We start from the raw sequence: 13223 nt of genomic DNA on the forward strand, positions 1-13223 counted from the left end.
GTAGGGTTTACAGAAATAAGTAATTGATGTAGAAATCTACTTCCGGGGCCCACTTGGTGTGTGCTTGGGCTGAGCTTGAGTTTTACACGTGCAGAGGCTTCTCTTGGAGTTAAACGCCAAGTTGTAACGTGTTTTTGGTGTTTAACTCTGGATTGTGACGTGTTTCTGGCGTTTTACTCCAGAATGCAGCATGGAAATGGCGTTGAATGCCCGTTTGTGTTGTCTAAACTCGAACAAAGTATGAACTATTATATATTGCTAGAAAGCTCTAGATGTCTACTTTCCAACGCCATTGAGAGCGCACCATTTGAAGTTCTATAGCTCCAGAAAATTTATTTCGAGTGCAGGAAGGTCAGAATCCAACAACATCAGCAGTCCTTTTTATGCTTGAATAAGATTTTTGCTCAGGTCCCTCAATTTCAACCAGAAAATACCTAAAATCACAGAAAAACACACAAACTAATAGTAAAGTCTAGAAATGTGAATTTTGCATAAAAATTAATAAAAATATCCCTAAAAATAGCTAGATCTTACTAAAAACTACCTAAAAACAATGCCAAAAAGCGTATAAATTATCCACTCATCATTGAGCATCAAGTTCAAACAAGAAAGAGTGGGTCACAAAAGACAATATAAGTTCATATCAATGCACAAAGGATGCAAGAGTCATCAAAGATTAAGCATTGACCTAAAAAATTCATCACTCAACAATACCAAACAAGTCAAGAAGCACCAAAATAATCCAAGAAATTCTCAACAATTGAGTAAGAGAATTCAACACCATTATTAAAATAAGAAACTTAGAAAGTAAAAGAAGAACAAACTATAAAAACAAAAATAAAATATAATAAACAAAAGAAAATGAAAGATGAGAAAAATGAAATGTGAATTTTTTTATTTATTTTATTTATTTTTATTTTTTTATTATATATATATATATATTGAAGAAGGGGAAAAGAAGAAGGTAAGAAAGGAAAAAGAGGGAAGAAGAAAGGTAGAAAGAAAGAAGAAGGAGAGAAGAAAGAAGAAGAGGCGACGCCCATGCGTGCGCTTGGGAGGCAGCAGGGACAAGCGACGCGTACGCGTGGAATGTAGAAAGTGCGGGTGACGCGTAAGCGTCACCCACGCGTATGCGTACGCGTGGGTTTAGATTGTGCTTTTCACACAAAACCAGCACCACTTCAGCGTATCTCTCTGGTTTTTGTACCAGGAGTGCCAAAATGCCACACGACGCGTGCTCGTTGGCCACACGACGCGTGCACTTTTTTTTTAATCATAGAAAATAGAAACAGGGCACTTTCCTGACCTATAAACATTCTACAGCAACCAAAATTCAAATTAAAAAAAATCTTTTATTTTTTTTTTTGATAAAATTTCAAAGACAAAACAAACAAAACTTGCACTTCAAGCAAAATACAATTTAACAACAATTATTCTACAACTTAAGGCATAAATATAATAAAAAAAACTAGCTACCAAAACACTAAAACAAGAGTATGCAAAAAAGAAAACTAACTAACAATGGCAACTCAATTCATTCATTGATTATATATACAAGAGAATGGAAAAAGTTTACCATGGTGGGGTGTCTCCCACCTAACACTTTTATTTATTGTCTTTAAGTTGGACTTATGGAGAGCTCTCATCAAGGTGGCTTGTGCTTGAGTCCATCTTTGAACATCCACCAATGCTTGGACTTCCAATAAGCTCCATCATTTAAGATTAATAGCTCCAAGCTTTGATGGAGTTCTTCACAAACCATGAGCTCCCAAAGTTGATCCTCCTCTTGTAATCCGGGATCCCACACTTTGTTTTCACACCCGTCTTCAAGTTGATCATCATGATTCCATCCGGGTAGCATGACCTTAGAATTCTTACTTAAGCGACTAAACATCCTCCTAGACCCAAGCAATCTAGCTCTACATGAAACCTTGCAATTAAACTTTGAACATGCAACCATCATGAACCTAGAATGATGTTTCCAACCACTAACCATCTCCCTTTTGTTCTTAAAGACACAAAGAGCCCTAAGTTGCCCATCTGTCTTAAACAAACCATATTTAAGTGGAATAATAAAGCTTAGGAATAAGAGATTTACCCACTTGAATGAAAGAATGGATGGTGATGGCTTGGGGAGAGGTGTTTCCATTGGTCTTGCAAGCTTCACTCCCTTGTGCTCCTCTTGAATCACCTCCACCTCTAGACAAGCTTCTTCAATTTCAACCTCTTCCTCTTGGTAGCTTTCTTCCAATTCAATCTTTTTTTCATTGCTTACAAAGGGCGTGGGAGGTTGTGCCTCTTCTTCTTTAATCCCTATGTCAAGTCCAATGGAAGAGGATTCAATTGTAGATAAGAATTCATCAATGATTGAATCCATCTCTTGATCAACCTCTTCAAAATCTTCAACCATGATATGTTTTGGAGGCTGTACACCCTCCTCAACATCAATATCAAGCTTCTTGGAAGAGGGATCCATGATTCTACATTCCCATGGACTTTCAACATCTCCTAAATCTTCAACCACTTCTTCCTTTTCTTCAACAACCATGGCTTCCTCCAATTGTTCTAACACAAAGTAGCATTCCTCATTTTCCATCGGAGTTTTTAATCTCTCCTTCATGCTATGCTCTTCAATTGATTCCCCACATGTGACCATGGGAATACTTTGAGTATTAAAACATTGAGAGGCTAATCGATTTACTACCTCGGCCAAGGCGGCCGTGAATTCTAGGGTCTCCCTTTACATTTCTCTTTGCCCTTGAAGTAGCAAAGTGAGAGAATCATCCATTGGGGCTTGGGGGTGGATAGGAAGGTTCATTATTTGGGAAGAAGGGTTCATAGAAGGAAGGTGGTTCTTCTTGGTGGAAACATGGAGGTGGTGTATATGAAATTTGTGGTTCTTGGGAGTTATTGTATTGGAATGTGGGTGGTTCTATAGATTTTCTCTCATAAGGGTCACAAGGACGAGGTAGGGGTGATGGGTTATATGATGGATGAGGGTCACAGGAAGGTATTTGGTGGTTTAGAGCTATGTTGAGGAAGGAGTTCATAGGTATATGGTGGTGGTTGTTGATTGTCAAAAGGAGATCCACCATAGCTATTGGATTGTTATGCATCATGGAATGGCTCTTGTTCATAGTGCATTGGTGGAAGTTGTTGCCAAAAGGATTGATCATATGCATATGGCTCCTCCCACCTTTGATTGTTCTATCCTTGATGCATATCTTCATTGTAATCTCTACTTCCTACAACATAATTGTAACCAAACTCATAGTCAAAAGGGTGAGAATTCATAGTAGCAAGAGAAAATAACAACAAATACTAATAACAAATAAAGGAAACAAACTCCTACAACTACCAAAAAGTAACAAAGAAGCAAAAGAAAAATATATTCACAATATTCACATATATACAATAACCAATAACAAGGCACACATTTGCAATTCCCTGGCAACGGCGCCAAAAATTTGATGTAAGGGAAATTGTCGGTAAAGAATTTCTCAATGAAATCTTGTTGCAAGTATAGTTCTAAACCAACAAATAATCCTCAATCAAAATTTAATTTGTTTGTCACAAGTACAAACCCCAATAAAAATAACCGAAGTATTTAAACCTCGGGTCGTCTCTCAAGGAATTGCAGGAAAGTATGCATGTTATTGGTTTTGGGAAGTATATTTTGGGGTTTTTGCAATAAGGAACAAGAAATGTAAATAGCAAAAGAAATAAACTAACAACTAAGGAAACTTTTGGCAAGGGTTGATGGTTAAGGATCTCTATCCTTGTCACTAACCATAACATGATAATTGGAAGGATCAATCTTATTAAATCATCATCTAACAAGTGAAGGAAAGTCAAATGAGCTATATCAATCCCAATCCATAAGTCCTAGCCACTCACTAATTGACTTAGTGAAAGCTAGTATCAGTGGACACCAATTATCAATCACTTGGACATTAGTAACTCAAGGTCACCCAAGTTACCATCCCAAGCCAAGAATAGAAAATCTACACTAAAATCCAACCAAGCATTTTATCAAACACTTGAAAGGCAAAAAAAAGCATGAAAAAATGACAAGAAATGTAAATTCTAACAACTACCAAAAGCAAGAAATTAACAATAATAAGGCAATTAAACAATAAGAAACATAAAACATAAATTGTATTAAAGGAAATGAAAGGAAACAAGAGTGTTCATAAAAATAACAAAATAAAGGAAATAACAAATAAAACTAAGAACGCAAGGATGTAACAACAAGAAATTGAAAAGGAAAGTATATGAAATCAATAATTAAAACCTAGATCTAAGAGAAATTAAACTAAATCTAACCTAATTCTAGAGAGAAGAAACCTAACCTAAAACATGATAAAAACTCAACTATGACTACCTGGTTCATTCCTCCTCAATCCTTGGATTCAATAGCATCAGAAATGAGTTGGATTGGGTCCAAAATGAGCTAGAAATTGCAGGCCACGAGTTGTTTAAAATGGCTGATGCCAGGGCATCTTGGCTAGTTTTACTAGCCATTTTTTGTATGCTTTAGGTTGGTTTCATGCATTTTCTTAGGAAATAAGCAAGTATTTGGTTGAAAATGCAATCATACCATGATTCAAGCAAACATTGTGAATTTCGAATGATTTCATGAGAATTATGCATGAATTGAATGATAAATTGGATGATGTATGATCCCATGATTAAGAGCAAGACTTTGATGCACTTTGTTTGATTGATTTCAGGTAACAATAAGCAGAGAAGAGCCACGTTAGTGGCTACGTTAGTGTCACTAACGTGGCCATTAACGTGGAAGAAAAGAGAAGCCCCAACGTTAGTGAGAAAGTTAGTGGCATCAACTTTGAAGAAGGAGAGTATGGAACGTTAGTGGTAAAAGTAAACACCACTAACGTTAGCAAAGGGCAAGAAGACCCATGTTAGTCTCCACGTTAGTTACATTAACGTGGGAACTAACGTGGAAGAAAAGGGAAATGCCAACGTTAGTGGAAAAAGTGAACACCACTAACGTTTGCGAAGGCTAGAACACCCACGTTAGCTTCCACGTTAGTTACATTAACGTGGAAATTAACGTGGAAGGAAAGGGAAACGCCAGCATTAGTGGAAACGGTAATCTCCACTAACGTCTGCGAAGCAAAGGAAGACCCACGTTAATGGCCACGTTAGTTACACTAACGTGGGCAAAATCTCACCCGACAGCCTGACCATGCCTTCTTCAAACAAGAATAACTTGAGCCATAAAACTCCAAATGAGTTGATTATAGTGGCATTGGAAAGTAGGATTCTGGAGCTTTCCAAGCATATATGGTACTACATGATGGACACTAAATTTGAGGGAGAAACCCTGCCCCGAAAGTGCAAAGATGAACATGATATCAACCTGTAGTAAGGCCAGCTGACCTTTTCACTTTCCAAGAAGTGTAACTCGAGCTGTAAAGCTCCAAATGATGCGCTTCCAAAGGCGTTGGAAAGTAGACATCCAGGAATTTCCAACAATATATAATAGTATGGGGGTGGATGGTGCGCGAAATTGTGATCACTACAACTTCACACAACTAACCAGCAAGTGCACTGGGTCGTCCAAGTAATACCTTACGCGAGTAAGGGTCGATCCCACGGAGATTGTTGGTATGAAGCAAGCTATGGTCACCTTGTAAATCTTAGTCAGGCAGACTCATATGGATATGGTGATGAACGAAAATAACACAAAGGTAAAGATAGAGATACTTATGTAATTCATTGGTAGGAACTTCAGATAAGCGCATGAAGATGCCTTCCCTTCCGTCTCTCTGCTTTCCTACTGTCTTCATCCAATCCTTCTTATTCCTTTCCATGGCAAGCTCGTGTAGGGTTTCACCGTTGTCAATGGCTACCTCCCATCCTCTCAGTGAAAGCGATTGCATATGCTCTTGTCACAGCATAGCGGAATTCAGCTGTCGGTTCTCGGTCAGGCCGGAATAATATCCATCGATACTTTTGCGTCTGTCACTAACGCCCCGCCTGCTAGGAGTTTGAAGCACGTCACAGTCATTCAGTCATTGAATCCTACTCAGAATACCACAGACAAGGTTTAGACCTTCCGGATTCTCTTGAATGCTGCCATCAGTTCTCGCCTATACCACGAAGACTCTGATCTCACGGAATGGTTGGCTCGTTTGTCAGGCGAGCACTCGGTTGTCAGGCGATCAACCATGCATCGTGCCATCAGGAATCCAAGAGATATTCACTAGAGCCTTGGTTGCTTGTAGAACAAGAGTGGTTGTCAGTCACCTTGTTCATAAGTGAGAATGATGATGAGTGTCACGGATCATCACATTCATCAAGTTGAAGAACAAGTGATATCTTAGAACAAGAACAAGCGGAATTGAATGGAAGAACAATAGTAATTGCATTAATACTCGAGGTACAGCAGAGCTCCACACCTTAATCTATGGTGTGTAGAAACTCCACCGTTGAAAATACATAAGAACAAGGTCTAGGCATGGCCGAATGGCCAGCCTCCCAATGATCTAAGAACTAGATGTCCAAAGATGAAAATACAATAGTGAAAGGTCCTATTTATAAGAAACTAGTAGCCTAAGGTTTACAGAGATGAGTAAATGACATAAAAATCCACTTCCGGGCCCACTTGGTGTGTGCTTGGGCTGAGCAATGAAGCATTTTCGTGTAGAGACTCTTCTTGGAGTTAAACGCCAGCTTTTATGCCAGTTTGGGCGTTTAACTCCCAATTAGGTGCCAGTTCCGGCGTTTAACGCTGGAATTTCTTGAGGTGACTTTGAACGCCGGTTTGGGCCATCAAATCTTGGGCAAAATATGGACTATCATATATTGCTGGAAAGCCCAGGATGTCTACTTTCCAACGCCGTTGAGAGCGCGCCAATTGGGCTTCTGTAGCTCCAGAAAATCCACTTCGAGTGCAGGGAGGTCAGAATCCAACAGCATCTGCAGTCCTTTTGAGTCTCTGGATCAGATTTTTGCTCAGATCCCTCAATTTCAGCCAGAAAATACCTGAAATCACAGAAAAACACACAAACTCATAGTAAAGTCCAGAAAAGTGAATTTTAACTAAAAACTAATAAAAATATACTAAGAACTAACTAAATCATACTAAAAACATACTAAAAACAATGCCAAAAAGTGTATAAATTATCCGCTCATCACAACACCAAACTTAAATTGTTGCTTGTCCCCAAGCAACTGAAAATCAAATAAGATAAAAAGAAGAGAATATACTATAGACTCCAAATTATCAATGAAACTTAGCTCCAAATTAGATGAGCGGGACTAGTAGCTTTTTGCCTCCAAACAGTTTTGGCATCTCACTTTATCCTTTGAAATTCAGAATGATTGGCTTCTTTAGGAACTCAGAATCCAGATAGTGTTATTGATTCTCCTAGTTAAGTATGATGATTCTTGAACACAGCTACTTATTGAGTCTTGGCCGTGGCCCAAAGCACTCTGTCTTCCAGTATTACCACCGGATACATACATGCCACAGACACATAGTTGGGTGAACCTTTTCAGATTGTGACTCAACTTTGCTAGAGTCCCCAATTAGAGGTGTCCAGGGTTCTTAAGCACACTCTTTTTGCCTTGGATCACAACTTTATTTCTTTCTTTTTCTTTTCTTTTTCTTTCTCCCCTTTTTTTTTCGTTTTTCTCCTTCTCTTTCTTTTTTTTTTGTATTCACTGCTTTTTCTTGCTTCAAGAATCATTTTTATGATTTTTCAGATCCTCAGTAACATGTCTCCTTTTTCATCATTCTTTCAAGAGCCAACAATTTTTAACATTCATGAACAACAAATTCAAAAGACATATGCACTGTTCAAGCATACATTCAGAAAACAAAAAGTATTGTCACCACATCAAACTAATTAAGCTAGTTCTAAAGATGAATTTGAAATCCTGTACTTCTTGTTCTTTTGTGATAAAAACAGCTTTCTTTTAAGAAAGGTGATGGATTCATAGGACATTCATAACTTTAAGGCATAGACACTAAGACACTAATGATCATAAGACACAAACATGGATAATCATAAAGCATAATTTTCGAAAAATAGAAAAATAAAGAACAAGGAGATTAAAGAACGGGTCCACCTCAGTGATGGCGGCTTGGTCTTCCTCTTGAAGGTCTTATGGAGTGCTTGAGCTCCTCAATGTCTCTTCCTTGTCTTTGTTGCTCCTCTCTTAGTTGTCCCATGTTGGAACTCAATTCTCCTAGGGAGGTGTTAATTTGCTCCCAATAGTCTTGTGGAGAAAAGTGCATCCCTTGAGGCATCTCAGGGATCTCATGATGAGAGGGGTCTCTTGTTTGCTCCATCCTTTAGTAATGGGCTTGAGGTCATGCCTTCTCAGTTGAACCGGCTTCCCTCTTGAGTTTCTCTTCCATTGAACGCCCTCTTCACAAATGTCTATGAGGACTTGGTCCAACCTTTGATCAAAGTTGACCCTTCTTCATGGCCACAACTTCATAGAAGTGGTTTTGATGCACCCTTGAGATGAATCTCTCCATCTCCCATGACTCGGAGGAGTAGGCTTTTGCCTTCCCTTTCCTCTTTCTAGAGGTTTCTCCGGCTTTGGATGCCATAAATGGTTATGGAAAAACGAAAAAGTAACGCTTTTACCACACCAAACTTAAAAGGTTTGCTCATCCTCGAGCAAAAGAAGAAAGAAGAGAGTAGAAGAAGAAGAAATGAGGAAGAAGGGAATGGCTTTGTGTTCGGCCATGTATGGGTGGGTTGGGGAGGGAAAGTGGTTTGAATTTGAAAGGTGAGATAGGTGGGGTTTTATGAAGGATGGATGTGAGTGGTGAAGAGGTATTGAGGTGATTGGTGAATGGGTGAAGAAGAAGAGAGAGTGGTGGGGTTGGTGGGGATCCTGTGGGGTCCACAGATCCTGAGGTGTCAAGGAAAAGTCATGCCTGCACCAAATGGCATGCAAAATTGCGTTTTTAGCCATTTCTGGCGTTAAACGCCGGGCTGGTGCCCATTCCTGGCGTTTAACGCCAGGTTCTTGCCCTTCTCTGGCGTTTAACGCCAGTCTGGTGCCCCTTTCTGGCGTTAAACACCCAGAATGGTGCCAGACTGGGCGTTAAACGCCCAACAGCTAACCTCACTGGCGTTTAAACGCCAGCAACATCTTCCTCCAGGGTGTGCTGTTTTTCTTCCTATTTTTCATTCTGTTTTTGCTTTTTTTCATTGATTTTGTGACTTCTCATGATCATCAACCTACAAAAAAGATAAAATAACAAAAGGAAATAGTTAATTATAAAACATTGGGTTGCCTCCCAACAAGCGCTTCTTTAATGTCATTAGCTTGACAGAGGACTCTCATGGAGCCTCACAGGTACTTAGAGCCATGTTGGAACCTCCCAACACCAAACTTAGAGTTTGAATGTGGGGGTTCAACACCAAACTTAGAGTTTGGTTGTGGCCTCCCAACACCAAACTTAGAGTTTGACTGTGGGGGCTCTGTTTGGCTCTGTTTTGAGAGAAGCTCTTCATGCTTCTTCTCCATGGTGATAGAGGCATATCCTTGAGCCTTAAACACAAAGGACTCTTCATTCACTTGAATGATTAACTCTCCTCTATCAACATCAATCACAGCCTTTGCTGTGGCTAGGAAGGGTCTGCCAAGGATGATGGTTTCATCCATGCACTTCCCAGTCTCTAGGACTATAAAATCAGTAGGGATGTAATGGTCTTCAACTTTTACCAGAACATCCTCTACAAGTCCATGAGCTTGTTTTCTTGAGTTGTCTGCCATCTCTAGTGAGATTTTTGCAGCTTGCACCTCAAGGATCCCTAGCTTCTCTATTACAGAGAGGGGCATGAGGTTTACACTTGACCCTAAGTCACACAGGGCCTTCTTGAAGGTCATGGTGCCTATGGTACAAGGTATGGAAAACTTCCCAGGGTCTTGTCTCTTTTGAGGTAATTTCTGCCTAGACAAGTCATCCAGTTCTTTGGTGAGCAAAGGAGGTTCATCCTCCCAAGTCTCATTTCCAAATAACTTGTCATTTAGCTTTATGATTGCTCCAAGGTATTTAGCAACTTGCTCTTCAGTGACATACTCATCCTCTTCAGAGGAAGAATACTCATCAGAGCTCATGAATGGCAGAAGTACTTCCAATGGAATCTCTATGGTCTCATTTTGAGCCTCAGATTCCCATGGTTCCTCATTGGGGAACTCAAAGGAGGTTGGTGCACGCCCATTGAGGTCTTCCTCAGTGGCGTCCACCTCCTCTCTTTCCTCTCCATATTCGGCCATGTTTATGGCTTTGCACTCTCCTTTTGGATTTTCTTCTGTATTACTTGGGAGAGTACTAGGAGGGAGTTCAGTAATTTTCTTGCTCAGCTGACCTACTTGTCCTTCCAAATTTCTAATGGAGGACCTTGTTTCATTCATGAAACTTTGAGTGGTTTTGATTAGATCAGAGACCATGGTTGCTAAGTCAGAGGTATTCTGCTTAGAACTCTCTGTCTGTTGCTGAGAAGATGATGGAAAAGGCTTGCCATTGCTAAACCTGTTTCTTCCACCATTATTGTTGTTGAAACCTTGTTGAGGTTTCTCTTGATTCTTCCATGAGAAATTTGGATGATTTCTCCATGAAGAATTATAGGTGTTTCCATAGGGTTCTCCTAGGTAATTCACCTCTTCCATTGAAGGGTTCTCAGGATCATAAGCTTCTTCCTCAGAGGAAGCATCCTTAGTACTGCTTGGTGCATTTTGCATTCCAGACAGACTTTGAGAAATCAAATTAACTTGTTGAGTCAATATTTTATTCTGAGCCAATATGGCATTCAGAGTGTCAATCTCAAGAACTCCTTTCTTCTGACTAGTCCCATTGTTCACAGGATTTCTTTCAGAAGTGTACATGAATTGGTTATTTGCAACCATTTCAATGAGCTCTTGAGCTTCTGTAGGCGTCTTCTTCAGATGAAGAGATCCTCCAGCAGAGCTATCCAAGGACATCTTGGATAGTTCAGAGAGACCATCATAGAAAATACCTATGATGCTCCATTCAGAAAGCATGTCTGAGGGACACTTTCTGATTAATTATTTGTATCTTTCCCAAGCTTCATAGAGGGATTCACCATCCTTCTGTCTGAAGGTTTGGACTTCCACTCTAAGCTTACTCAATTTTTGAGGTGGAAAGAACTTTGCCAAGAAGGCATTGACTAGCTTTTCCCAAGAGTCCAGGCTTTCTTTAGGTTGAGAATCCAACCATGTTCTAGCTTTGTCTCTTACAGCAAAAGGGAATAGCATAAGTCTGTAGACCTCAGGGTCAACCCCATTAGTCTTGACTGTGTCACAGATTTGCAAGAACTCAGCTAAAAACTGATGAGGATCTTCCAATGGAAGTCCATGGAACTTGCAATTCTGTTGCATTAGAGAAACTAATTGAGGCTTAAGCTCAAAGTTGTTTGCTCCAATGGCAGGGATAGAGATGCTTCTCCCATAGAAGTCGGGAGTAGGTGCAGTAAAGTCACCCAGCACCTTCCTTGCATTGTTGGCATTGTTGTTATTTTCGGCTGCCATGGGTTTTTCTTCTTTGAAGAATTCGGTCAGGTCCTTAACAGAGAGTTGTGCCTTAGCTTCTCTTAGCTTTCGCTTCAAGGTCCTTTCAGGTTCAGGGTCAGCTTCAACAAGAATGCCTTTGCCTTTGTTCCTGCTCATATGAAAGAGAAGAGAACAAGAAAATATGGAATCCTCTATGTCACAGTATAGAGATTCCTTGAGGTGTCAGAGGAAAAGAAAAGTAGAAGACAGAGGTAGAAAATTCGAACTTATCAAAGAAGATGGAGTTCGAATTTTGCATTAAGGAATAGTGTTAGTCCATAAATAGAAGGATGTGAGAAGAAGGGAAGTGATTTTCGAAAATTAAGTTAGAAGATTTTGAAAATATTTTTGAAAAACATTACTTAATTTTCGAAAATGAAAGTGGGAAAGAAATAAAATGATTTTTGAAAAAGATTTTGAAAGTAGAAATTAAAAAGATTTGATTGAAAACTATTTTGAAAAAGATGAGGTTAAGAAGATTTGATTGAAAAGATATGATTTGAAAACAATTTTAAAAGATATGATTTGAAAACAATTTTAAAAGATATGATTTGAAAACTATTTGAAAAGATATGATTTTAAAAATTAATGACTTGCCTAACAAGAAAAGATATGATTCAAACATAAAACCTTCCTCAACAGAAAAGGCAAAAAATGTTCAATCAAATCACTAATTGTTAGTAAGTATCTTTGAAAAAGGAAAGAAATTGATTTTGAAAACATTTGATTGAAAAGATATGATTTGAAAAAGATTTGATTTTGAAAAACTTTGAAAACTTGAAAAAAATTGATTTGAAAAACAAAATCTTCCCCCTAGCACCATCCTGGCGTTAAACGCCCAGAATGGTATCCATTCTGGCGTTTAACGCCCAAACTACTACCCTTTTGGGCGTTAAACGCCCAGCCAGGCACCCTGGTTGGCGTTTAAACGCCAGTCTGTCTTCTTCACTGGGCATTTTTGAATGCCCAGCTTTTTCTGTGTGATTCCTCTGCAGTATGTTCTTAATCTTCAATTCTCTGTATTATTGACTTGAAAAGACACAAATTAAAAATATTTTTGGATTTTTAATAATAAGGAATAATCAAAATGCAACTAAAATCAAATAATAATGCATGCAAGACACCAAACTTAGCAGCTTGTATACCATTGACACTAACAAAATGAGAATGCATATAACAAAACACTCAAGTCAATAGACTTCAAAGATCAAAACAAGGAAATCATCAAGAACAACTTGAAGATTAGTGAAGACACATGCATAAATTCGAAAAATACAAGAAGAACAGAAACATGCAATTGACACCAAACTTAAAATGAGACACTAGACTTAAACAAGAAATATTTTTGGTTTTTATGATTTTGCAATTTTTTTTTTCGAAAATTAAGTGAAAAGGAAAATAAAGGTATCAAAATTCTTAATGAGAATTCCAGGAATCATGCAATGTTAGTCTAAAGCTTTAGTCTAAAGGAATTAGACATGGCCGGCCAAGCTTCAGCAGGACATTGCATTCAAGAGCTAAATTGATGAGAATCAATCAGCTTTGGTGATGATAAGAACATCACCTTGAAACACTAGAATTCATTCTTAAGAACTCTGAAAAAAAAATACCTAATCTAAGCAACAAGATGAACCGTCAGTTGTCCATACTCGAAC

The 13223-nt window shown here is 38.8% G+C and overlaps 1 non-coding gene across 1 annotated transcript; it reads left to right on the forward strand.

Moving 5' to 3' along the window:
• Positions 1–11034: 11034 nt before the first annotated feature.
• On the forward strand, positions 11035–11142 carry LOC130947771 (small nucleolar RNA R71). The gene has a single exon (XR_009072796.1). It is a non-coding gene; the product is annotated as a small nucleolar RNA R71 (small nucleolar RNA).
• Positions 11143–13223: the final 2081 nt, after the last annotated feature.

This window comes from Arachis stenosperma, chromosome 1 (assembly GCF_014773155.1).
Source record: "Arachis stenosperma cultivar V10309 chromosome 1, arast.V10309.gnm1.PFL2, whole genome shotgun sequence".
Classification (NCBI taxonomy): Eukaryota; Viridiplantae; Streptophyta; class Magnoliopsida; order Fabales; family Fabaceae; genus Arachis; species Arachis stenosperma.